This window comes from Bacillus rossius, chromosome 6, assembly GCF_032445375.1.
Source record: "Bacillus rossius redtenbacheri isolate Brsri chromosome 6, Brsri_v3, whole genome shotgun sequence".
Taxonomy (NCBI): domain Eukaryota; kingdom Metazoa; phylum Arthropoda; class Insecta; order Phasmatodea; family Bacillidae; genus Bacillus; species Bacillus rossius.
Window position 1 is genome coordinate 3993527 of NC_086334.1, and position 6000 is coordinate 3999526.

The window sequence follows — 6000 nt, forward strand, 5'->3', positions numbered from 1 at the left end:
TGGATTCCAACTGTTGAGCTTACCCACCAGATCAAATTACTGTACTAACAATGTCTTAAGGTAGCTCTCAGAGTTTATAATTACTGTCGATTTTCATTTCAGTACAGCATTTCCCATTTCCCATTTTAAATTTCACTTTCTCAAATTCAGAATTCCAACAGAAAATATATTGACGTTCGATAACAGGCAAAACCGCTAATTGCAGTGGTCCCGAACATGCCGGGTGAAGACCTTTCTCTATTCAATGTATATTTAAATTATAATTAGAAAACTTGTAGACTGTAAACTTCACATCACCAAAATGTAAACTAGAGTGGTGACAACACAGCCAGTGAGGGTGAAAGTGAGGGTTTTTGAGGGGTCGTTGTTGTTTGAGGGGGGGGGGTTGTTGTTGTTTGAGGGGGGGGGGTTGTGAGGGGGGGGGGGTTTTGAGGGGGGGGGGGGTTGTTTGAGGGGGGGGGGGGTTGTTTGAGGGGGGGGGGGGTTGTTTGAGGGGGTTTGAGGGGGGGTTGAGGGGGGGGGGGGTTGAGGGGGGGGGGGGTTGAGGGGGGGGGGGGTTGAGGGGGGGGGGGGTTTAGAGGGGGGGGGGGGGGGTTTAGAGGGGGGGGGGGGGGTTTAGAGGGGGGGGGGGGGTTTAGAGGGGGGGGGGGGGGTTTAGAGGGGGGGGGGGGGGTTTAGAGGGGGGGGGGGGGGGTTTAGAGGGGGGGGGGGGGGTTTAGAGGGGGGGGGGGGGGTTTAGAGGGGGGGGGGGGGGGTTTAGAGGGGGGGGGGGGGGGTTGAGGGGGGGGGGGGGGTTTAGAGGGGGGGGGGGGGGTTTAGAGGGGGGGGGGGGGGGTTGAGGGGGGGGGGGGGGGTTTAGAGGGGGGGGGGGGGGGGTTTAGAGGGGGGGGGGGGGGGTTTAGAGGGGGGGGGGGGGGGGTTTAGAGGGGGGGGGGGGGGTTTAGAGGGGGGGGGGGGGGTTGAGGGGGGGGGGGGGGTTTAGAGGGGGGGGGGGGTTGAGGGGGGGGGGGGGGTTTAGAGGGGGGGGGGGGGTTGAGGGGGGGGGGGGGGGTTGAGGGGGGGGGGGGTTGAGGGGGGGGGGGGGGGTTGAGGGGGGGGGGGGGTTGAGGGGGGGGGGGGGGGGTTGAGGGGGGGGGGGGGTTGAGGGGGGGGGGGGGGGGTTGAGGGGGGGGGGGGGGTTGAGGGGGGGGGGGGGTGAGGGGGGGTTGAGGGGGTTGAGGGGGGTTGAGGGGGGGTTGAGGGGGTGGGGGGTTGAGGGGGGGTTGAGGGGGGGTTGAGGGGGGTTGAGGGGGGGTTGAGGGGGGGTTGAGGGGGGGTTGAGGGGGGTTGAGGGGGGGTTGAGGGGGGGTTGAGGGGGGGTTGAGGGGGGGTTGAGGGGGGGTTGAGGGGGGGTTGAGGGGGGGTTGAGGGGGGGTTGAGGGGGGGTTGAGGGGGGGTTGAGGGGGGGTTGAGGGGGGGTTGAGGGGGGGTTGAGGGGGGGTTGAGGGGGGGTTGAGGGGGGGTTGAGGGGGGGTTGAGGGGGGGTTGAGGGGGGGTTGAGGGGGGGTTGAGGGGGGGTTGAGGGGGGGTTGAGGGGGTTGAGGGGGGGTTGAGGGGGGGTTGAGGGGGGGTTGAGGGGGGGTTGAGGGGGGGTTGAGGGGGGGTTGAGGGGGGGTTGAGGGGGGTTGAGGGGGGGTTGAGGGGGGTTGAGGGGGGGTTGAGGGGGTTGAGGGGGTTGAGGGGGGGTTGAGGGGGGGTTGAGGGGGGGTTGAGGGGGGGTTGAGGGGGTTGAGGGGGTTGAGGGGGGGTTGAGGGGGGTTGAGGGGGGTTGAGGGGGTTGAGGGGGTTGAGGGGGTTGAGGGGGTTGAGGGGGTTGAGGGGGTTGAGGGGGTTGAGGGGTGAGGGGTTGAGGGGGGTTGAGGGGGTTGAGGGGGTTGAGGGGGTTGAGGGGGTTGAGGGGGTTGAGGGGGTTGAGGGGGTTGAGGGGGTTGAGGGGGTTGAGGGGGTTGAGGGGGTTGAGGGGGTTGAGGGGGTTGAGGGGGTTGAGGGGGTTGAGGGGGTTGAGGGGGTTGAGGGGGTTGAGGGGTTGAGGGGGTTGAGGGGGTTGAGGGGGTTGAGGGGGTTGAGGGGGTTGAGGGGGTTGAGGGGGTTGAGGGGGTTGAGGGGGTTGAGGGGGTTGAGGGGGTTGAGGGGGTTGAGGGGGTTGAGGGGGTTGAGGGGGTTGAGGGGGTTGAGGGGGTTGAGGGGGTTGAGGGGGTTGAGGGGGTTGAGGGGGTTGAGGGGGTTGAGGGGTTGAGGGGGTTGAGGGGGTTGAGGGGGTTGAGGGGGTTGAGGGGGTTGAGGGGGTTGAGGGGGTTGAGGGGGTTGAGGGGGTTGAGGGGGTTGAGGGGGTTGAGGGGGTTGAGGGGGTTGAGGGGGTTGAGGGGGTTGAGGGGGTTGAGGGGGTTGAGGGGGTTGAGGGGGTTGAGGGGGTTGAGGGGGTTGAGGGGGTTGAGGGGGTTGAGGGGGTTGAGGGGGTTGAGGGGGTTGAGGGGGTTGAGGGGGTTGAGGGGGTTGAGGGGGTTGAGGGGGTTGAGGGGGTTGAGGGGGTTGAGGGGGTTGAGGGGGTTGAGGGGGTTGAGGGGGTTGAGGGGGTTGAGGGGTTGAGGGGGTTGAGGGGGTTGAGGGGGTTGAGGGGGTTGAGGGGGTTGAGGGGGTTGAGGGGGTTGAGGGGGTTGAGGGGGTTGAGGGGGTTGAGGGGGTTGAGGGGGTTGAGGGGGTTGAGGGGGTTGAGGGGGTTGAGGGGGTTGAGGGGGTTGAGGGGGTTGAGGGGGTTGAGGGGGTTGAGGGGGTTGAGGGGGTTGAGGGGGTTGAGGGGGTTGAGGGGGTTGAGGGGGTTGAGGGGGTTGAGGGGGTTGAGGGGGTTGAGGGGGTTGAGGGGGTTGAGGGGGTTGAGGGGGTTGAGGGGGTTGAGGGGGTTGAGGGGGTTGAGGGGGTTGAGGGGGTTGAGGGGGTTGAGGGGTGAGGGGTTGAGGGGGTTGAGGGGGTTGAGGGGGTTGAGGGGGTTGAGGGGGTTGAGGGGGTTGAGGGGGTTGAGGGGGTTGAGGGGGTTGAGGGGGTTGAGGGGGTTGAGGGGGTTGAGGGGGTTGAGGGGGTTGAGGGGGTTGAGGGGGTTGAGGGGGTTGAGGGGGTTGAGGGGGTTGAGGGGGTTGAGGGGGTTGAGGGGGTTGAGGGGGTTGAGGGGGTTGAGGGGGTTGAGGGGGTTGAGGGGGTTGAGGGGGTTGAGGGGGGTTGAGGGGGTTGAGGGGGTTGAGGGGGTTGAGGGGGTTGAGGGGGGTTGAGGGGGTTGAGGGGGTTGAGGGGGTTGAGGGGGTTGAGGGGGTTGAGGGGGGTTGAGGGGGTTGAGGGGGGTTGAGGGGGTTGAGGGGGTTGAGGGGGTTGAGGGGGTTGAGGGTTGAGGGGTTGAGGGGGTTGAGGGGGTTGAGGGGGTTGAGGGGGTTGAGGGGGTTGAGGGGTTGAGGGGGTTGAGGGGGTTGAGGGGGTTGAGGGGGTTGAGGGGGTTGAGGGGGTTGAGGGGGTTGAGGGGGTTGAGGGGGTTGAGGGGGTTGAGGGGGGTTGAGGGGGTTGAGGGGGTTGAGGGGGTTGAGGGGGTTGAGGGGGTTGAGGGGGTTGAGGGGGTTGAGGGGGTTGAGGGGGTTGAGGGGGTTGAGGGGGTTGAGGGGGTTGAGGGGGTTGAGGGGGTTGAGGGGGTTGAGGGGGTTGAGGGGGTTGAGGGGTTGAGGGGGTTGAGGGGGTTGAGGGGGTTGAGGGGGTTGAGGGGGTTGAGGGGGTTGAGGGGGTTGAGGGGGTTGAGGGGGTTGAGGGGTTGAGGGGGTTGAGGGGGTTGAGGGGGTTGAGGGGGTTGAGGGGGTTGAGGGGTTGAGGGGTTGAGGGGTTGAGGGTTGAGGGTTGAGGGTTTGAGGGTTTGAGGGTTTGAGGGGTTGAGGGTTTGAGGGTTTGAGGGGTTTGAGGGGTTGAGGGTTGAGGGGTTGAGGGGTTGAGGGGTTGAGGGGTTGAGGGGTTGAGGGGTTGAGGGGTTGAGGGGTTGAGGGTTGAGGGGTTGAGGGGTTTGAGGGGTTGAGGGTTGAGGGGTTGAGGGGTTGAGGGGTTGAGGGTTTGAGGGGTTTGAGGGGTTTGAGGGGTTGAGGGGTTGAGGGGTTTGAGGGGTTGAGGGTTGAGGGGTTGAGGGGTTGAGGGGTTTGAGGGGTTGAGGGGTTTGAGGGTTTGAGGGTTTGAGGGGTTTGAGGGTTTGAGGGTTTGAGGGTTGAGGGTTTGAGGGTTTGAGGGTTTGAGGGGTTTGAGGGGTTTGAGGGGTTTGAGGGGTTTGAGGGGTTGAGGGGTTTGAGGGGTTTGAGGGTTTGAGGGGTTTGAGGGTTTGAGGGTTTGAGGGTTTGAGGGGTTTGAGGGGTTTGAGGGTGGGTTGAGGGGTTTGAGGGGTTTGAGGGTTTGAGGGGTTTGAGGGTTTGAGGGGTTTGAGGGTTGAGGGTTTGAGGGTTTGAGGGTTTGAGGGTTTGAGGGTTTGAGGGTTTGAGGGTTTGAGGGTTTGAGGGTTGAGGGTTTGAGGGTTTGAGGGTTTGAGGGTTTGAGGGTTTGAGGGTTTGAGGGTTTGAGGGTTTGAGGGTTGAGGGTTTGAGGGTGGGTTTGAGGGTTGAGGGTTGAGGGGTTTGAGGGTTTGAGGGTTGAGGGTTTGAGGGTTTGAGGGTTTGAGGGTTTGAGGGTTTGAGGGTTTGAGGGTTGAGGGTTTGAGGGTTTGAGGGTTTGAGGGTTGAGGGTTTGAGGGTTTGAGGGGTTTGAGGGGTTTGAGGGTTTGAGGGTTTGAGGGTTTGAGGGTTTGAGGGTTTGAGGGTTTGAGGGTTGAGGGGGTTTGAGGGTTTGAGGGTTTGAGGGTTTGAGGGGTTTGAGGGGTTTGAGGGTTGAGGGTTTGAGGGTTTGAGGGTTGAGGGTTTGAGGGTTGAGGGTTTGAGGGTTGAGGGGTTGAGGGTTTGAGGGTTTGAGGGGTTTGAGGGGTTGAGGGGTTTGAGGGGTTGGGTTGAGGGGTTGAGGGGTTGAGGGGTTGAGGGGTTGAGGGGTTGAGGGTGAGGGTTGAGGGGTTGAGGGGTTGAGGGTTGAGGGGTTTGAGGGGTTGAGGGGTTGAGGGTTGAGGTTGAGGGGTTGAGGGGTTGAGGGGTTGAGGGGTTTGAGGGGTTGAGGGGTTGAGGGGTTGAGGGTTGAGGGGTTGAGGGGTTGAGGGGTTGAGGGGTTGAGGGTTGAGGGGGTTGAGGGGTTGAGGGGTTGAGGGGTTGAGGGGTTGAGGGGTTGAGGGGTTGAGGGGTTGAGGGGTTGAGGGGTTGAGGGGTTGAGGGGTTGAGGGTTGAGGGGTTGAGGGGTTGAGGGGTTGAGGGGTTGAGGGGTTGAGGGGTTGAGGGGTTGAGGGGTTGAGGGGTTGAGGGGTTGAGGGGTTGAGGGGTTGAGGGGTTGAGGGGTTGAGGGGTTGAGGGGTTGAGGGGTTGAGGGGTTGAGGGGTTGAGGGGTTGAGGGGTTGAGGGGTTGAGGGGTTGAGGGGTTGAGGGGTTGAGGGGTTGAGGGGTGAGGGTTGAGGGGTTGAGGGGTTGAGGGGTTGAGGGGTTGAGGGGTGAGGGGTTGAGGGGTTGAGGGGTTGAGGGGTTGAGGGGTTGAGGGGTTGAGGGGTTGAGGGGTTGAGGGGTTGAGGGGTTGAGGGGTTGAGGGGTTGAGGGGTTGAGGGGTTGAGGGGTTGAGGGGTTGAGGGGTTGAGGGGTTGAGGGGTTGAGGGGTTGAGGGGTTGAGGGGTTGAGGGTTGAGGGGTGAGGGGTTGAGGGGTTGAGGGGTTGAGGGGTTGAGGGGTTGAGGGGTTGAGGGGTTGAGGGGGTGAGGGGTTGAGGGGTTGAGGGGTTGAGGGGTTGAGGGGTTGAGGGGTGAGGGGTTGAGGGGTTGAGGGGTTGAGGGGTTGAGGGGTTGAGGGGTTGAGGGGTTGAGGGGTTGAGGGGTTGAGGGGTTGAGGGGTTG

General features: G+C 63.8%; 1 protein-coding gene across 11 annotated transcripts in view; it reads right to left on the reverse strand.

Annotated features, from left to right (window-relative positions):
* LOC134532524 (protein retinal degeneration B) overlaps positions 1-6000 on the reverse strand; it is a 104095-nt gene that overhangs the window by 24127 nt on the left and 73968 nt on the right. The window lies entirely within an intron of this gene.